The sequence below is a fragment of the Dromiciops gliroides genome, chromosome 4 (genome assembly GCF_019393635.1).
Source record: "Dromiciops gliroides isolate mDroGli1 chromosome 4, mDroGli1.pri, whole genome shotgun sequence".
In the NCBI taxonomy this organism is placed as follows: Eukaryota; Metazoa; Chordata; class Mammalia; order Microbiotheria; family Microbiotheriidae; genus Dromiciops; species Dromiciops gliroides.
Genome location: NC_057864.1, coordinates 201604196 through 201625089, shown reverse-complemented (window position 1 = coordinate 201625089; position 20894 = coordinate 201604196). Strand labels below are relative to the sequence as shown.

Here is a 20894-nt window from a genome sequence, read left to right as displayed (position 1 = left end):
ACTCATCTTCCTGACTCCAAGCTGGGCACTCTCTATGTACTGTGTCACCTAGCTGCTCCAATACTTGTATAGTCCTGGGTAACAATAATTTGTTCTTCAGTCATTTCATTTGTGTTATTATTCTTATAAAAGCAATGATAGCTAACATTTCCATAGTACTTTTGAGGTTTGCAAAGGGTTTTACTTATTTCATTTGAGTCACTTCCCCTACCTGGGTCTCAGTTTTCCCATCTATAAAATGAAGAACTCCATGCCAGCAGAGGCTCCTAACCCAGGGTCCACAGACCACCCAAGGGTTCCATGAATGGATTTCAGAGGGTCAGTAACCTTGGATGCAAAAAATTACTCCATTTCTCACTACTCCAATTACATCTTTATTTTTAACCTCTAATTGAAACTTAGCATTTCCTTTGATTATGAAATGTGGATAACAAACATTATTCTGAGCAGAGATTCCTGCGTTTCTTGATGACAACAAAAAAGGTTAAGAACCCCTGAGGGCTTAGAGAGCTTCAAGGTTTTTCTAGCACTGACATTCTAGCATTTAGATTCTGTGGTTCTAAGCTGTCAGTTAATACAATGTATGACTGTCCTCCATGTACAAATTCTCATCCCTGGGTACTTTGAGCCAGTCTAAAGGTAGGAGGGTACTCAGCCCTCAAAGGGCATCTGGAATGTGGCATATGCCCCCCAAAGCATACAAGCACAAGTATATAAAGCCAAACGAATACAAAAGAAGGAAAGAGGGGTTGAAGCTAGGTAGTCTTTCTGGAGACTAATCCAGACTAATTCAGTTGCTTTAGATTACAGTACAACAGTTGGAATTTCTAACCCCACCAGAGTTCTTTTCAATTTAACTAAATAAGACTGTATTAAGAACTTACTATGTGCCATGCCCTGAGAAAAGAGAAACCAACCGGCCCAAGAGAGGATACAACGTCTGAAGAAGCAGCTGTGCTACCTCCATAGGGAGAGTGGCTTCCTACCCATGTCATCCCGTCTATTCCCCCCACTCCCAGATTTACAAAGGACTCCTCTTCTCTATTTCCACCATCACCCTTCCACCATATCCTCACTGGGGATGACTCATCTTGGTCTTCCAGATCAGCTCAGAGGCCCCTAGCAAAGGGAAACCCGTAAATTTCCCAAGGCAATCCACTTCACTTTTGGTTTAGCTCCAGATGTTAGGGAAACCTTTTCTTACTTCAATCCTAACGTTCCACCACTTCTGCCCATTTCTCTTATATGTATTTTTTTTTTGGTGGGGCAATGAGGGTTAAGTGACTTGCCCAGGGTCACACTGCCCATTTCTCTTAGATTTGCCTTTTGGGACCAAGCATAACAAATCTCCAGCTCCTTTTGCAAATATTTTAAGACAGCCAGCATGTTCCCAATGCCAAACCATCTCTCCTCCTCCAGGCTAAACAACCCTAGTTTTCTCAATCAGTTCTCAAAGGGCATGACCTCCATCCTCCTGGTCTCCTTTTGAAGTCAGTTCATGCAAACATCTAACTATAAGACTCTCAACTTCTTACACAGTATTCTCCGGAGAACTTCATGGGATAAAGAATGTGGAGCAGAGAGTAAGAGGAACCTGGAGAAGGTAGCGAGGTAGGGCATGTATTTCCCTGCTTGAGAACCTAGGGTTGTGGCCTCCTGGAGAAAAGAGGATGCTTTACTTAAAACCATTCATTACTCCAATCTATCTCAAATGGCAGGAAGAAGAGCACAAAAGCTGGGTGGCTTCCAGATTAAGTAAAAGAACTGCTCAAATTAATTAGTGAGATTGGGTTATTGGTTAAGTCTACCCTTGAGGGTGCTAAGCAAGGCAAGAGCCTCCACCCCAGAGCAGGTGACTATAATCATTTATTTCCCTACCCTCCGGAGAGAGGTCTGTGCTCTCCTGGGGCAGAAAGCTTAGTTCTAGAAGCAAGACCAAGGTTCTAGAAGTGGAAACGGGCGGGACAGAATGAGTCTACTTCAAGAGCAGGGGCTGCCACAGGAATGGGAGAAACAGATTTACCTACCACGCGATTTGAAGCCATTCCACATCTGGGGAAGCCACCTCAACCACCGACTCAGTAGCCTTTGCTTCTCTGGGAGAGAGATAGTGGTTTGGGGCAGGGCTAAAGAAGAGTCTTAGAGGAACTGAAGTCCCTATCACAAGCTTGCAATGGAACTTCCGGTCACTCCCTCCCTCCCTCCCTCCCTCCCTCAGGCTCAAGGTTGCCAGATTCTGTGGGCAGGGCAGAATTTAGGGGGCCAGCCCTGAAAAGGAGCCTATGAGAAGGGATCAATGGCTTTCTGAGGCATCCTTGCTGTGACTCAGCTTTGGGGAAGCAGCTAAAACAGACTCAGAGAGGATCACTCCCCACTGGCCTGGCTCTGGAACCAAACCTTTCTTCCAAGGCAGGGTTAAAGGAAAGGATGGTAGATATCTCAGAAGACCAGTATTTCCCTGGGTGCTAAGTCAATTCCCATTTAATATCCCTCGAGATAAAGAAGACACCAAATACTCCTGTGGGGTCCCAGCCTTTGACAAAAGTCCATACTCAATATAAGCCTTTCACATAAGCCCTTATTTGCTGGAATGCTAGGGACAAATCTAATCTTCCCCTTTCCTTTCCCACAGTTCATTCCCTCATTTACCAAAAGAGGGGATGGAAATATTTGCATTACCTACCCCCACAGTGCTATTGTGAGGGAAAAGATTTCAGAAATCTCTGAGCTATAGTTGCAAAGAGCCAAATTTTGGCTTGACATTAAGGAAAACAATTTTTTTTTGACAATCAGAGCTGTCCAAAAGTGGGTGTCTTGGGGTGAGGTGAGGTATTGTGAATTTCCCTTTCAACTGGAAATCTTCAAACAATGAATGGATGATGACTTGCTAAATGGCCTCTACAATCCTTCTGATTTAGATTTTCTGGTACTATTAATAATAATCTTGTCTAATCCCCTGAAGTCCAGAGAAAACAAACAACTTGCCCAGATCACATCATTTAGTAGAGTAGTGAGTTTTTGTTGTTCAGTTGTGGCACAGATACTAGAGTGGTTTGCCATTTCCTTCCCCAGCTCATTTTGCAGATGAGGAAACTAAAGCAAACAGGGTTAAATGACTCGCCCAAGGTCACCCAGCTGGGAAGTGTCTGAGGCTGGATTTGAACTTGGGAAGATGAGTCTGAGTCCAGGCTCAACACTCTATCCACTGAGCCCAAGAGCTATGTATGAGAAGGATTTCCAAAATCCTATGGTATTTCCATGCTCCCTATTCAGAAATAAGGCTATCACTACATTTCCCTGACTGAGAACCTAGAGTTGTGGTCTCCCAGAGAAAAAGGAATGATTTTCTCAACATCATTCACTACTCCAGTCTATCTCCAATAGGGGGTAGGAGAATGGGGAGAAAACAAAAACTTGGCAGCTTCCAGATCAAACAAAAGAATCTCTAAAGTCAAATAGTGATGCTGAGTGATTGGTTAAGACTGCCTTTGAGGGCACCAAGCAAGAATCTCCATCCTAGAATATGCTCGGGGGGAAAGGGGGAAGGCTGCTGGGGAGGGTGCTTCTTCAGAGTTCTAGGGCTAGTCTCAGAACTCAGTCATGGGTTTGAGGAAGGGCATTTCTACTGATCATAGCATCCGGCACCAGTCCTGCCAATCTTGATGCCGGAAAGGACACACCAGCCCATCCCACAGTGTGATTCTAGCAAATAAGAGTTCTAGGATGCTCATCAACATTAGCCAAGTGTTAGAACTACTTGGTCTTTGCCTAGAAAAGAAAGGCATTAGGAAAAGGCTTTTTAACTTGAGAAGCATTTCAAGAGAGCCCCAGAAACTCAGCAATGCTAGAAGTGCTGGGTACTCATAGGTGTTCAGCAATGAGCTGTCAATCTCTCTCTCAACCCCAGAACATCAGGGAACCCCTTCTTTTATCTTTTTTTATCTTTTTTCTTCACCCAAACTCAAGAAACTATCTTGTGACAGGTATATTTTATTCATAGGATTGAGAGCAGGAAGAGACCTTAGAGATCATCCAGTCTAATCCCTCATTTTTCAGATAAGAAAACCGAAGGGGGTGGTAGGTGGCACAGTGGATAAAGCACTGGCCCTGGATTCAGGAGGATTTGAGTTCAAATTTGGCCTCAGACACTTGACACTTACTAGCTGTGTGACCCTGGGCAAGTCACTTAACCCCCATTTCCCCCGCAAAAAAAAAAGAAAGAAAAAGAAAACCGAGACCCAGAGAGGTAAGTGACTTACCCAAAGTCACAAAAGTTATAAATTTCAGACAGAGCTTCAAACCAATGGCCTCCCACTACAAACCCAATGGTCTTTCCAAGTTACATAGAACCTTGCATTGCCTGGAAATTGTTCTTTAAAATAAAAAGCACAGTGAATGGAGTATGTGCCCTGGAGTCAGGAAGACCTGAGTTCAAATCTGGCCTTAGACACTTAACACTTACTAGCTGTGTGATCCTGGGCAAGTCACTTAACCCCAATTGTCTCACCAAAAAAAAAAAAAAAAAGAATGAAGGACAAACAACAACAATAACACTTAATTTTAAAAAATAAGATGAAGGCAGTTGGATTAGCTCTTCAATTTCATGATCTATAACTTTCCTGTCCAGAAAAGAAGGGAGTTTAGGTGTCTCCCACCAAAACCAAACAAACAAAACCAGGACCAACAGCTGCATCCTGATTCCACCTACCAGACTGAACAAGAGAAACTAAATACTCCAACTGCTCCAAAGGAGATCTGCTTCTTTCCTGTGTCTTAAAAAGAATGAGAGTTGGAAGGGACCCCAGAAGCCAGAAAGCCCAACCTCCCACCTCTTGCAGGAATCCAGGAATCCCATCTTCAAACTGCTGGATGGTTAGTTATCCAGTATCTTCTCCTTCTCTTATAAGATCTAATGCCACTTATAAAGGAATGATTGTGCAGGAGAGACTGCCTACAACCCATGGCTGAATCTCCCTTAGGATGCCTATTGTAGAATTCCATTCCTACTGAGAGTATTGAGAAGGACTGGCTGAAGACACTGCTCCCTTGCAGTTCCTGGGTGGGAGAAGGCAGTTGTTTCCCTAAAGCAGAGATAGAAACAGCAATGACAACTGGGACAAATCACTTCCTCTCTGGGCTTTGGTTGTCTCACCTGTTACACGTAGGGGTTGGACAAAATAACCTCTAATTGCTGTGCCGTGTTTATTTAATGCTGCATCATGGACCCAAGGTCTGGTAAAAGCTTATGAATTTCTCAGAAAGGTTTTCAAATGCAGAAATGAGACATAGGATTACAAAGAAATCCAATTCTACCCCCCAAAAAAGGCATCACATTTTTTTTTAACTTCATAGAGCCCAGGTTAAGACCTACAACTCTGTGAGGTAGATGCTTATAAAATGTTACTATTGACCAATTTAGAGATAAGAAAACTGAGGCTGATTGTGGGCAGCTAGGTGTATAGAGTACCAAGGGGATTCATCTTCCTTAGTTCAAATCTGGCCTCAGACACTTACTAGCTGGGTGAACGTGGGCAAGTCATTTCACTCTGTTTGCCTCAGTTTCCTCATCTGTCAAAGGAGCTGGAGAAGGAAATGGCAAACCACTCCAGTATCTCTGCCAAAAAAACCCCAAATGGGGTCACAGAGGGTCAGCTACGGCTGAAATGACTGAGCAACAGTTTACGGACTTGCCTGTGGTTATAGAATAAGTGCCTGGGCTGGGAGTCAAACCCAGGTCCTTCATATCGCCAGTCCAGCAATCTTTTTTATCACACTACCTGTCACTCCACTAACCCACCTGCAGTTCCAGGACAGAACCATAGAATAGGAGATCCCTCACCTACAATTCTGCTTTTATTTCTTCCTTTATAGGAAAGCTTCTGAGATCAGATAATTCAACCTCTCTTACTAGCTGTGTCACTCAGGACCAGCCACTTCACTGGCTGTCTACCTCAGTTTCCTCAACTGTAAATTGGGGATCATAATAACACCTACCTCCTAAGGTTGTTTCAAGGATCAAACGAGATAATAGTTGTGAAATGCTCAGACACAGTATGAACTTAAGAAATGCTTATTTTCCCATCCCTTGCAGGAATCACTTCTTGCCCCCACTGAGCAATCTGAGTATGGATGGGCAAAACCTTTCAAACTTCCCTAAGTTCTAATTAAGGAGATCTAAGGGGGCTAGGAAGGGAAAAAGACTGGGCTAGATTGGATCATTTCAAAGGGCTATTCCAGTTCTAGGATCTTCTCACGGGAAAGTGCTAGATCAGCCTTCCCAAATTAGCAGCCCATCCTCCGTCCCTCCCAGCTGGCCTGGCCAAAGTCTCTAGCCCCTTCAGCTGCAGCTGCAAGGGCCAGATTGCTATAGAAACATCTGATGCCTCCAAGTCATCAACTCGAAGCTCTATGGATGTCCTCTTCCAGGAAGAAAAAAGGGATCAAAGGTCCTGAGTGTAAGTAGCCCCTCATACATTCCAAACCTACCCCTATGGAGGAAACACAAGCAAGTCAGGGTTTGGCTCTGGATGGGGTAGCAAGAGAGAGCTGGAGGGGAGGGAGAAACAATACTACAATTTCTCTACCACTTCTGCTTTCTTTTTTCCTTTCTGGACTTTTTTTTTTTTCAAATAATGAAAAGCCAGTGGAGTTCAGCTGAGCTGGGGAAAACGCCCTATGACTCGAAAGTTTTAGGGTTGTTTTTTTCCCCCTTTGTCACTATGGGGGTGGATTTAAACAGTTTTTCTGGTTAAAATCATCCTAGGACCAACCCCTCCCTGGAGCAGGCTGGAAAAATCCCTACCTGTACTATTAAGGGGCCCAGATCACTGTTGCTTCCACTTCATCTCTGGGGAAAGTACAAGTTATCCTGTAGGGCCGGCCACAGGGTACATCCCCATGGCCCTCTGAAAGGGCCGCCACTGCTAGGAAATCTTCCCTCTTCTCAAAGCTAATGACAGCCTCCTTGTTCATTCCTTCCTTTGACACCATTACTCCCATCTTCCTCCATGGTTAGAGATTGCTTAGCCCCTGGAATTCTCAATTTGGGAAAAAGAGAAGTTGAAGTTAAAATAAAATAAAAACCAGAATTTGGAATAGACCAACCTGTTGTGGGAATAAGTTAGAGCTTCCAGAGAAAGATTCCTGGCTTTGGAGGGCATTCAGGGATCCAGGGGAAGGGGAAGAAAGAGTAAGTACAGAGAAGTGGTGTGGGGTGACAGGAAACTGTTTAGGAATGAGGGTGATGAGCACCAGTGACTCAATGACATCTGGCAACCTCGTTTGTTTATATGTCTCTTCCTGAAGTTCTCTCCACCCACTTGTATCTCCCAGACAACACAACAGGTCAGGCTTTTACTTACACAGAGAGAGGGAAAGGGGAAGGAGACAAGAGAGATTCAGTACTGGGCCTGGCTCACCCCAACTTGAGAATGATGTGAGGACTATCTTTCTGCTCCAATCAGCTCCTCCTACTACCCAGAAACTCAGGGAAAACACGCTGAAATCAGATCCACCAGCTTTATTTTGGGCCAAGCACACCATTTCCCTTAAGACCAGGGTTCGTGGCTGGCTTGCACAGTCACACAGATATTCAAGCTCCCCCTGCGGACACCATAATATCCCACTCCTGATATGGCTGATGAATCCCTACATGTTGGCCAGCTCCGCAATAAGCATCATGGACAGTGTGACCCAGGTCTGCACCTCAAAGGGCCTACCTATTCCGTAGTTTTCTCAAACGTCCCCACTCTGGTCCTAAGTCTCAGCTAAGGAGTTTGGGGACAGGGAGGGGAGAGGGGTGGAGAGAAGAAGCGATGGAGCTTGGACTAGATCAGACAGTTCCAAGGGGGAGAGATCATTTCTAGGGTCTTCTCATGGGACAATGCTAGATTAGCTTCCCCAGAGTACATGGGCACAACCTCAGGAGACCACAACCTTTGATCATTACTGTGTTCTCTTGAACACTTTCAAGAATCAAAGATTTCAAGGAGCTGATACAGATCATAATCCCTCTATGAGTTGCTAAAGCCAAAAATAATTAATAACCTAGTGATGAGCCAGTCTGAATTTAGCTATAGCGACCTCAGATGACATTCAGGCTCTTGCTAGGCCTATACTTGAGGCCTCTCCAACTTGGTAGGATTTGAGCTGTTCGTCTTAACCTGGAGTCGGGGAGGGGAGAGGAGGGTCCACAGACATGTTTTTTTTTTTAATTGTTTTGCTAAGGATGTCTGTACTCACAACCCTATTTTATTTATGCATTTAAAAACATTCTGAAATGTTATCTCCAGCTTATCCTGTCTGGATCTTGTTTGTACATAGATTATAAGCACCTTGAAAGGAGAGACATCTTTTGTCTTTCTTTGTATTAAAAAGTGTATTTTAAACTATTATTATTGTTGTTATTGTTATTATTATTATAAAGTGTATGAAGAGGCAGCTAGGTGGCGAAGTGGATAGAGCATCAGCCCTGGATTCAAGGAGGACCTGAGTTCAAATCCGGCCTCAGAAACTTGACACTTACTAGCTGTGTGATCCTGGGCAAGTCACTTAACCTCAACTACCTCACCAAAAAAAATAAACAACAACAACAAAAAAAAAACTTTAAAAAGCGTAAGAGGGGCAAGCTAGGTGACACAGTGGATAGAGCACCGGCCCTGGATTCAGGAGGACCCGAGTTCAAATCTGGCATCAGACACTTAATACTTACTAGCTGTGTGACTCTGGGCAAGTCACTTAACCCCAATTGCCTCACACACACACAAAATTTTTTTTAAAAGCGTATGAAAAATTAGGCTTCCTGTCATCAGTGGTATTTAATCTGATGCTTCAAGGTATGCAGGGATTCTAAGAGTTGGTGGTGAGGACAGGATGAATTCCAGGATGAGGGGAGAGGCTGTGCAAATGCAGAGGCAGAGGGGCAGCTAGCACTGGCTTAGAAGTCAGACTTTCAGATAAAAGAGGCTGTTCTGGAGCACACCTTTTGCAGATCCCAGATAACAATGGCACCACAGAGCTGAGAATCTTCTTTCGAGTTTATTTCCTGGACCACTCAGCACTTCTCTGTGAGGCAGGTCAGGAAAAGGTAGTTAGGAGGAAAGACTTCCTTTCATATCAACAAAAGAATGGGCTGCCCCTGGAAGTAGGAAGAGTCCTACCATTGGAGGTATTCAAGCAGATGTCAGCTGAGCATTTATCAAAGATAAAAAAGTTGGACTATGTCCTGGATGAAATGATTTCTGGCTCTAAGATTCTGTGAATGCAGAATGGGGTGTGTTGGCCTCAGATCCAACGGGACTCCCAACTCTTCAGACTTCTGGCATGGCAATTCAATAGGCTGGGGGGTGGGGAGGGGTGGGGGGAGAGTGAAGTCACGAAAATGCCCTGAGAGAAGGAGCCCAGCCTAGTGGAAAAAGCCAGAAGTAGGGCAACTAGCCATGTAGACGGGAACAGCACCACCCTGCTGAAGGAGCTATGACGCTGGGGTGGGGGGTGGGGGTATGTTGGGGGAGGACAAAGTCAAGTACTAAGGGAAAGCTTTACCTTCAGAATGAAAGGGAAAGGATATGACATGACCTCTAAGTCAGGGACCTTGTAAAGATCATAGATGGATAAACCACTAAGCTTTGTTTGTGTCCATGGTCACATGGTTGAAATCCTTAGAAGTAACCCAGGGGCAGCTAGGTGGTGCAGTGGATAGAGCACCGGCCCTGGATTCAGGAGGACCTGGGTTCAAATCCAGCCTCAGACACTTAATACTTACTGGCTATGTGACCCTGGGCAAGTCACTTAACCCCAATTGCCTCACCAAAAAAAAAAAAAAAAAGAAGTAACCCAGCTGCTGACCCCATCCCAGAACAGGACAAGCACAGACTGTACACTAGTCAGGAGGGGGAAAGGAGATGGCTGGAGGTCTCACACAGCACAGACAGTGACCAAGGGGCTAAATCCTTCCTGTTCCTGACCAAGGTAGGAGGAGGTTAAGTCCTGGAGCTGAAGATGTTTCCAAGTCTATCTGAGTTGAATTACTTGCTTTTTAAAATGCCACCGCAAGGACAGAAAAGCAAGTTCATTCCTGCAGGCGGGATTAAATGAATTAGTCTTCCTAGAACAGTATGACCAAGAAGGCTGAATGAAGGAATGATGCCCATATCTCCAGCAGGGGGGTCATTAATCTATGGGCTGTAAACTTGCTTTTAAATGCTCTGACAACTGTATTTCCTATTTTGTGCTTTAATACAACATTCTTCTGAGAAGGGGCGCATAGGTCTCATTGGACTGCAGAAGGGAGCCAAGACACACAAAAAAGATAAAGAAACCCCTGGATCAGAGGGAAGCTCCGTCCTTGGCCATGTCCTCTTCAATATTTTCATGAATGACTTGAAGGCAAGCCAATCGTAATTAGGGATGACACAAAGCTTGGAGCAGCAAACAGATTAGATCATAGGATCATTAGCCAAAAAAAAAAAAAATCTAGACTCTCTAGGATGATGGGCTGAATCTCATAAAATTACACTTATTCCTATTAAATTTCAAATCCTATATTTGAACCAAAAAAATAACACCTGCTCAAGAAAAAGATTGGGGGAGGCTACAAAAGAGTTCATGATTAAAAAAAGATCTAGAGGTTTTTTGGACTATAAACTCAACATGAGTCAACAGTGTGACATTTTTTTAAAAAATCAAATACTCTCATTGGCTGAATTAATATAAAGAGTCCAGGGGCAGCTAGGTGGCGCAGTGGATAGAGCACCGGCCCTGGAGTCAGGAGGACCTGAGTTCAGATCCAGCCTCGGACACTTAACACACACTAGCTGTGTGACCCTGGGCAAGTCACTTAACCCCAATTGCCTCACTAAAAAACAAAAAACAAACAAAAAAAAATATATAAAGAGTCCAGAATAAGGAAAATGCTAGATTCTCTTTAGAAAGACCTGGGAAATAGTATACTCAGTTTTGAGAGACATTTTTTTCCCTTTGCAATCCTATGTAATTTATGCATTTAAAATGTAATTAAGAACAACTAGCATTTACATATCACTTTAAAGCTGGCAAATCACTTCTCAAATAATATCTCATTTGGTCCTCAAAAAAACCCTGAGAGGGGGCAGCTGGGTGGCACAGTGGATAAGGTACCAGCCCTGGATTCAGGAGGACCTGAGCTCAAATGTGACCTCAGACCCTTGACACTTACTAGCTGTGTGACCCTGGGCAGGTCACTTAACCCCAATTGCCTCACCAAAAAAAAAGGGGGGGGAGGGGCATGTGAGGGCTGCTAGGTGGCGTAGTGGATAAGGCACTGGCCCTGGATTCAGGACGATCTGAGTTCAAATCCAGCCTCAGACACTTGCTAGCTCTGTAACCCTGGGCAAGTCACTTAACCCCAACTGCCTCACCAAAAAACAACAACAAAAACCTTGAGAGGAAGGTTCCTTTATTATCACCATTTTGCAGATGAGGAAACTGAGGCTAAGAGAAATTAAGTGATATGCCTGGGGCGAATCAGTCAATAAGCATTTATTAAGCACTATATACTAGACAGTATACTAAGTGCTGGGTCGCACAGCTAGTAGGTATTTGAAATAGTTCAACTACAGAGGCATTTTTAGGAGGGGAATTACATTTTTTTTTCTGGGTCAATGAGGGTTAAGTGACCTGCCCAGGGTCACACAGCTAGTAAGTGTCAAGTGTCTGAGGTGGGATTTGAACTCTGGTCCTCCTGAATCCAGGGCCGATTGCTTTATCCACTGTGCCACCTAGCTGCTCTAAGGAGGGGCATTACTAGCAGCAAGCTATAACAAGTGGCCAGCATTAGGGGGTACTAGAAATCATGACATACAATGATGGCTTGAAGGAATTGCGCCCAGTTAGCCTAGACAAGAGAAGACTGAGGGAAGCTATAATAGCAACCTTTGAGTTGCTATAATGTGGAAGAAGGGTGAGACCCCAGAAAATAAAACTAGGAACAATCTACCCTGACTGCAGAGTCAAATCTAGGCTTGACATGGGGTGTGGGGGCAGGGAAGATTTCTAACAATTAGGGCACCCCAAAAGCAGAATGGGTAGCTTATGGTTTGGTAAAAACATAGCGCATACACAGATAATTAAGACACAGACTTGGATTGGAATCCTGGTGCCACCATTTAATTCCTGTGTGACCTTGGGACAAGTGGCCTGACCTCAGAGTCTGTTTCCCATCTATAAAATCAAGGCTTTGGACCTGATGACTTCTAAGTTTTCTGTGAGCTCCTAATCTACGAGCTGATCTGGAAAGGCTCTGTGATGTGGTCTCTCCTCTTCACATCCATGGACTGGGGAGGTCAGGTAGACTTCTGAAAAAATTTCTCCCCATCTTAGATTAAGAGGGGGGGAAACGAGGAAAGGTAGGGCTTACCAGTGCTCCTGTTTCTCAAAAGAAACGTTTCAAAAAAAAAAATTAAAAAAGGGGGTGGCTAGGTGGATCAGTGGATAAAGCACCGGCCCTGGATTCAGGAGAACCTGAGTTCAAATCCGGCCTCAGACACTTGACACTTACTAGCTGTGTGACCCTGGGCAAGTCACTTAACCCCAACTGCCCTGAAAAAAATTAAAAAAAAAAAAAAGAAAGGTTTCAGATACCAGCAATAAAGCAGAACTCATACTAATAATTCCTATTATTTGATGATGATGACAGTGGTAGGTAGCCTTTATATATCACTTTAAGGGCTGGCAGAGCACTTTACATAGGTTATTTTGTTTGATCCTCACAAGCCTGTTAGGTAGATGTTATTATTCTCCCCATTTTGTAAAGGAGGAAACTGAGGCAGAGAGAAGTCACACTTGCCCAAGATCCCATGGCTAGGAAGCGTCTGAAGCTCAAATGAATTCAGACTCCAACCAAGTCCAACACTCTAGTCAACAAATACTTCTTAAGCACCTACTGTGATAAGCCTAGACAAACGAGAGATGCAAAAAAGAGCCTTTGCCCTCAGGGAGCTCACAATCTAATTGGGGGTGGGGAGGGGAAACAACAGAAAATAACTATGTACATACCAGATATAAATACAAAATTACTTATTCCTCTTCCTACAGTATTCCCAGAAGTCAATGAATGCTATTGGGAAGGTTGGTTGTCCAAAGTCCCCAGAGGGATAATGCAAGTTCACAGCTAACTCAGTGCCTAGGCACAGTTTAAACTGGGGCTTAAAGCATGGACTCCTTAATATGTAAGGACAATGAAAACTAAGTCTCACTTACAAAGAGGCAGTAGAAAGAATGGAATCTATCTGCAACTATCCATCTAGGCCCTTCCTAGCATTCTAGGCCAGCTGACTGAGTTAGGAATTCCCAGCTCCAGGGTCCTGCCTGGAATCAGTGACCTCTAGGAAGCCTTCCAGATTCTTAAAGACTCCTCTGGCTTTCCTCGGGGCCCAGCCTCTCTAGTCCACAGGTCACAGAATCCAAACTGTAGGAGGTCATCTCTCTGGGCCTCCAGGCCTGGGTTGCTCAACTTCCAGGCCTTTCCCCACCCCCAAGCTTTATCTCTGGCATCTCTCCAGGCTTCATTCCTTGGGTGACAGAAGTTCCCCCACCCAGCCCTGAAGAAAGTTTCACCAACTTCTGCCAGAAGAGGAAAAAAAAGAGGCCATTCTCAACAAAAGAAGGCCACTGTCTGTCCACACCAACTATCTCCCAACCCAAACCACACCTACAGCAGACTTTCCCTTTTCCAGAACTGGTTTTGGAATCCAAGGGCCTGGATTTGAATCCTGACTTTTCCACAAACCAGCTCTTGGCTTTCCCATATACTGGCTCTGTAACTCTGGCTAGGTCCTTTTGTTTCTGTATGGGACTCACTTTCTTTATCAGAAAAAAGAGGGATGGAGACTAGATATAAGTGCCCTTGTGGTCTAAAGGCTAAATCCTATACATGCAAAGTAAAACCATGCTAAAGCAAACCTGGGCAGGGCCCTGAGCAAAGCACATATTTAATAAATGTTTGCTGGGCTTGTGGATTTGATTCACCTGAACCAGTGACCTTGAAGTTTTCATCCCACCTTTCACCAGGAAAGTATCTGTAACTGTAACTCTCAATTACCGGTATACCCCAAGGCTCTTTCCTGGACTTTGCCCCTCTCTTCTTTTCTCTCTACAAGAGCTCTCCCCATTCAATAAACTGCAGTGGTTCCCTATCACTTCCATGATCAATTATAAAATTCTGTGGCATTCAAAATCCTTCACAATGGGGTTCCTCCCACCTTTCTAGTCTGATTAACCTTAATCACCCCCATGTACTGGCAACCTAGTGATCTTGACCTCCTTGCTGCTGTTCTTTGAATTAGACACTCCATCTCTGGACTCCTGGCATTTTCACTGGCTGGCCCCCATACCCTGAAAGCTTTCCTGCCTCATCTCTGCCAGGTGCCCTGGTTTCCTTCCTCCCATCTTCTACAAGAAGCCTTTCCTGATTCTCCCTTGATTGCTAATGCCTTCCCTTGATTATTTCCAATTTATCCTGTCTATATTTTGATTGTATATACATATTTCAAGTTATCTCCCTTCCATACCCCATTAGATTATGAGTTCCTTGAAAGGCAAGGTATTTTGCCTTTCCTTGTTTCTTTGAATCTTCACTGCTTAGCACAGTGCTTGACACACATAGTAGAAACTTAGTAAATGCCTACTGAATGACTGAACAGTTCTTGATTTTTCCACTTCCCACTTGGAAAAAGCATCTATAGGTGCCCCCCCCCACCCCCGCATCGGTTTATCTCAAGGCTCTTTCCTGGACCTTCCCTCCTCTCTTTTCTCTCTATAATATCTCTAGTTGACCTTATCAACTCCTATGAGTGATATGGAGAAAATTTCCCAAATCTACATAGATTTGGGAAGATCAGCCCTGGTCTACTTCCTGAACTTCAGCCCCTAAATCACCAACTGCCTAGTGGACATTCCAAACTGGATGACCCATAGGCATCTCAAACTCAACATAGACAAAACACTTCTAATACACATCCCTCCTTAAAACTTTCCTATGCAAATACAGCTCTCTACATATATCTATAGAAATACACAGCTCTCTAGTCACCTCAGAGACCTCTAAGTTATTCTTGACTCCTAACTCTCCCTTCCTTATCCAACATACCCTACCTGTTGCCAAATCTTGTCAATTTTACCTTCACATTATCTCTCCTGTTAATCCCCTTCTCTCCACTCACATGGTCCTAACCTTAGTTCTGGTCCTTATTACCTCTAAGCTGTACTATTATAAGAGACTAACTAAAGGTTCTTCTTCCAGTTTTTCTATTTCCCAAGCCATCCTCCACAGCTGTTGTCAAAGCGATCTTCCTAAAAGCCCATGTCTAAGCACAAAGACAAATCCCTCTGTTTGGCACTGAAGGCCCTTCACCACCAGGTCCAACCTTTCTTTTCAGTTTCATTCTCTATTCATTATTCCCCTTTATACCCATCGTCCAGTCAAACTGGCCTTTTTGCTGTTTCTCACACATGACACTCCATTCTGTCTCTGCCTTTTATTATTATTATTAATTTTTTTTATTTTTTAGTGAGGCAATTGGGATTAAGTGATTTGCCCAGGGTCACACAGCTAGTAAGTGTTAAGTGTCTGAGGCTGGATTTGAACTCAGGTACTCCTGACTCCAGGGTGGGTGCTCTATCCACTGCACCACCTAGCTGCCCTGTCTCTGCCTTTATATAGGCCATCCCCCTCGTGCCTAGAATGCACACCTTTCCTCACCTCTGTACCTCTCAGAGTCCCTAAATTCCTACAAAGTTCAGCTTGATGTTATTGTGTACATGAGGCCCTTCCTGACCCCTTCCCCCAAATTCTTGCATTTATATATTTTGTATGTAATTACCTCTGGAAATGCAGGATCCCTGAAAGGAATGAACACTCTTGAGGGATCCTCATGCCCTTTAAAAGCTCCCAAAAGGCACAAAGCAGATGTTTGAAAATATACTGAGAAATCACCTAGCTCTGTGATAATCAAATGAGCATCTACTGTATGCAGAGCAAAGTTGGGGGGGGGGGGGGAGGAGAAGGGTGTTGTAATACAAAGGTTATATGTACAAGATGCCTTCCCCAACTATGTATAGCCTTTTTTGTGTGTATATCTCCAATTTAACATGGTATTCCCACAGTTCCCTGTGGTAGTTCCCACAGTTCCCTGTTTGTCTATTATCCCCTTCTGGACCACCTCCTGCTCTCTTGTTTACTTTTTTATGATTTATGAACACTCATCTTTCTTGTCAAAATCCTAATCCATATACTTGCCATGTCTGGGGAAAAAAAAATGTTTCATTCTGCCCCAAAGGGCCATCACCTCTCCTGAGAGGTGAGAAACCAAATTCATCACCACCTTCTGGGGAGTCATTGCATTGATCATAGTTCCCAGTAATTTTCCTTTACAATGGCTCTATGTATATTTGCACATATGAGTCCTTTTCCCATCTTTCATCTCTTTGGAATATAAGCCTCATGGTGCTGTCGATGGGTCAAAGGGTATACACAGTTTAGAGACTTTGAGTATAGTTTCAAATTACTTTCCAGAATGGTTGGAACATTCATGGTTCCACCAACATGGTGAAGTGTCCCTGTGCCTCCAACAATTGCCATTTTCCCTTTTTGTAATCTCTGCTAGTCTGATGTGTGCAAGGTGGAATATCTCAGGCAGTTTAATTTGTATTTTGATCGTTCAGCAAAATTTCTTTTCCGAAGAGGTTAGTCTCATTTTACAGAGTAGGAGGTTGAGTTGAAGAAAATATCATTGGGGACTTGGCTTGGTCTGTGTATGAACTAGCCATATTGGTGTAAACCCATAAGAGTAATGTCCAATGTGGGTATAATAGTAAAAGTCTCTTATTCCTAAGGAGTAAACAAAAAAAAATACCCTTGGGAATTTTTATTAGGGAAGAGGTGGGGAGGGAAAAACAAGGAAGAACAAAAAGATAAGTGATTCCCCAAAGAAGAGATCCAAATTAAGAATAAGGAACTTGGATTAGCAAATCAACAGTTAGAAGACCTCTAAATCAAATCAGATGCCAAGGGGATGCTTAACAAAAAGATTTGAGACTTATAACAAAACACTACAGTGCAGCCTCCTCTTTATCGCTAGTCCCTTAACCCAGAAAGTTAAGTTCTCTATCCCTAAAAGCTCCAGGGAAGATTTTTGCCCATCATCACCTGGGGAAGATAAAGCCCATGATAGCTACTCAGGTGTCTCCCTAAACTGAACTGTGGAGCGCCCCAATCCCCTGCACGAAGATGCAGCTAGCCTTAGGGCAAGGGTGGAGAGACAAGGTCCAAGTTCAGAGGATAAGATAAAAAAAAAACACCCTAAAGCACAAAAACATAATCTGGTAATGCAACGGTCACATGGAACCGTTCAGACAAGCAAGGCAAGTCAGGAGGGAAGCCTGGAAAAATCAGCCATAGCCTGTAAATCTATAGACAAGGAAAACAAGAAAACAGAGGATTTCTTGGAGAGTATTATTCAGTCCTTTCTTTGTATCCTGTCCCCTTTGTTCTCTCTAGTTTCAGTTCATTCTCTTGGTGTCCCTAGTCAGAAAGCAGGGAGAGTACCTTCCTCCATTCCACCCAGATGCAGTTTCAAAGAATTGGTGATGGAGGTGGGGGAAGGGAAGATTAGAAGGGAAGTTATTAGAAACCCAGACTCTATAACCCTAACTCCCGTAACTGGGCCCCTCATTGTTCCCTTCCCAGACTCCTAATTGGAAAAACCTCTCCCAGACCCCATTAGCTGTAGACAGATGGAAAGCAATGTATTTCTCCCTGGCACCCCAACATCTGCATTCTTTTTTTCCAGTGGGGCCTCGACATAACAAACTGCCCCCTTTTCCCCCAACCCAAACGTCCACTGCTACCTGGGTAACAAGCAGAGAGCATGGAGGTGGGGGCAAGGAAACAGAATGGAGAGAGGAAGACTGTGAGGAAAGGGGGGTGGGGGGGGGAGTGTTTCGTTTTCCCTCCTTCCTCACTTAAGAAAAAACAAAACTTTAAAAAAACAGGGCCAACGTGCCTCATTCAAGGGAATCCCATAAACCTGGTTTGAATCAGCCAGCATCCACCCACCCAACATATACATACACTCAAGCTGGCTCAGTGACTGAAACACACAGGAAAGCAGGCTCAAAGACTGAAATACACACGCGCTAAGGCAGGGGCTGAGTGACCGAAATATACACACATTGAGGCTGGTCCAGAGGCAGAAATACACATACTCGGGATCAGTGACTGAAATTCACACACTCAGCCTCATTGACTGAAATTCACATTACACACTCAGGCTCAGTGACTGAAATTCACACACCCACCAAGGCAGGCTCAGTGACACACACACACACACACACACACACACACACACACACACGCAGGCTCGGTGACTCACACACAAACACATCTCCCTTTAGTCCTACCTCTAAAAAAATCAGCCCAGCCCAGCTTCCCTCTCGACTCACCCCGGGAGACCCGAATCCCGAAGAAGACAGCGTAAAAAGAGAAGCTAAGAAAGAGGGGGCAAGTTGATGTCCCAGTTGGGGGCGCTCCAAGGCCGGGGGCGGTGCCAGAGGCGGGGGGGGGGGGCGGGCCGAGTCTCGGAGTAGGCTCAGGGAAGGACGATTAAATCATTAACCCGCCGAAGCAACGTTCTGGCCCCGTTCTTCTCCACCCGGCCGGGGCGCGGCCACCCCCTCCTCCTCGGATTTTAAGGGACGCTGCAATCCGTGCGTTGCGCTGATAGGGGCTCCCCAACTCTTACCCTCCCCCCCAAAACCACATGTACACACAACCTTGGACAAAGGGAGAGCGCTGGAGGACTGTCCTTCCTAACGGGAGGTCCCTAAAGGGAGCGGATAAGGGTGGGGGAAAATGGACAGCGAATAATCCGCACAGTTTAGGGTTCCCTTCTAGGCTGCTGCTTCCTTCCCGTCCCCTCCTTAAAAAAAAAAATCAGCCTGGTGACATGTAGTGGCGCTACAGTGTGTGTGTGTGTGTGTGTGTGTGTGTGTGTGTGTGTGTGTGTGTGTGTACACACACGTACGTACGAGCCTGGGTTACTACAGGGAAATATTTCCGTGTTACTCACGGACAACTATATCAAACACCTACACGCTCCTCTCAGAGCAGAATCGTAGGTTGTGCGCCGCTGGGGGGAGGGGAGGGGTGTTGATCCACACCTTTCACTTTTGCCAACTCCTTCCCCACCCTATATACACACCCCTATCTCAGGGCAAGGGTCGACTTCCAGGTGGGCTTTGGGGAAATAGGTCAGCTGATTTAGGGGAGAGAAAATTCCAGAGTCCGCAGCCCAAGGTGGGTAGGATTAACCAACTCATTCCCCTTTTACACCCTCCTCCTCTTGAAAGCCAAATAAAAACAAAGCTTAGCGGTGTCCAGCTTTGCCAGTACCCCTTCTAAGGCTACCGGAGTTCCTATAGCACTTCCCAGCACGCATGGGACTGGGAAGGAAAGGGACCCCTAGGGCTGAGGTCTGACGAGCAGGCTAGCCGGCCCCTAACCTGGCATCGCCGGCGGGCACGAGAGAGAGAGAGAAAGGGGCTTGGTTGGCATAGGTGGGAATGGGGGAGGGGTAGAGTACTCCCCGACCAATCCAGGGCTTTTCCTAGGATATCCACATCTCTGGCCCCAGGGGGTGGTTGGGGGGTGTGCCCCGCTCCTCTCTGCGTTCTCGGTACCCCAGGACCCCCTCCTGTGGGCGTCCTGCTTCTCCTTCGGGATTTGAATCCTCCAAACCACCTCCACCAGGTCGTCCGGGTACAGACAAGTGTCAGTACACAGTAGGAACAGGTCACCGAAGTGGTGAGCTCCCCACTTCCCCCTACCTCAATCACCAGAGTTCGGTCTGCTCGGGCTGTTCTGTTTCCCCCAATTTCACGGCTGCTCTTCCTTCCACGGGCTCGGCTCGCCTCCAGTTTGGAAAGCCCATGTCAATTCCTAAGGCTTGTTCCAGTTTTCTTTCTCTTTCTGTCTCCGTGTGTCTCTCTAGGCGCTATTCTGACACTCCTCTCTCTCGGTCTGTCTCTCTCTCTCCCTTAGTGTTTCCTCCCTCCCAGCTTTTCTCCCTCCCAAAGCTCTCCGGGGTGATGTAATCGCCCTGCCGCGACCAATAGCGTTTGGAAACATCAGCCCAGACGCTTAGGCCTCCTCCATTCAAAATCCAAAAGCCTTGAGTTTTTTTGAGTTCCATGTGAATCTGACCACTGATTCCAGTGGGAAAGCTAGCCAGGCCCTGGGCCCTGGACCTCCAGAAAGGAGTCTTATTGAGTGTGCAGGAGAGGAAAGAGATAACCTGAGTTGGCCCCAAAAATCCCATTTTCCAACCCCATGCCACAGGCTCCTCTTCTGCTGAATTTCCCTCGGTTTTCCGACTTAAATTAATTTGAGAATTCCTTAAGTAAGAGTGGAATCCCTTACTCCCACAAAGGTCCACCCTGGGACCTTTCTAGCAGAGAGCCAACATCTAGCCCTGATGATGAAATCCTCCCTAAAATTTTTTTTTTCTCTCTACCTGCCCCCTCAAAGTAATGGCAAGAAATATTTCCCCCTGGACTGGAGTTTTCCTGACTCATGATCTCCTTAAAGCTTCTGAGATAGGCATTATGAGACAGAGGGGCAGAGGAGGCTGTCAGCTCTTAGAATAGCTAATCACCTCCCAACCCCATTAAAGAGTGAAGGATTGAAGGGGGAAGGGAAGAGCTCACTTCAAGTTTATGGACTCCATCCCAGACAGTTACTGGAAACCAAAGGGGATTGGGGGGGAGCAGGGAGTGAAGAAGAAACTTAATCCAAGATGGGTAATTGGGTTTTATTCTCATTTGGTCTTTTGCTTCTGGAATTGGAAAAGCAACAGTTTGGA

The 20894-nt window shown here is 45.2% G+C and overlaps 1 protein-coding gene across 3 annotated transcripts in view; it reads right to left on the bottom strand.

Annotated features, from left to right (window-relative positions):
• CDC42EP4 (CDC42 effector protein 4) overlaps window positions 1–20077 on the bottom strand; it is a 30035-nt gene extending 9958 nt beyond the window's left edge. Inside the window, exon 1 of one of the 3 annotated variants that reach the window (XM_044005156.1) lies at window positions 19861–20077. The gene's annotated coding sequence lies outside the window, so the exon portion shown is untranslated. Of the gene's footprint in view, window positions 1–18435; window positions 18559–19860 lie in introns of those variants that run through there. The other 2 variants (XM_044005157.1, XM_044005158.1) reach the window with 2 other exon arrangements.
• Between the last annotated feature and the right edge of the window lie 817 nt (window positions 20078–20894).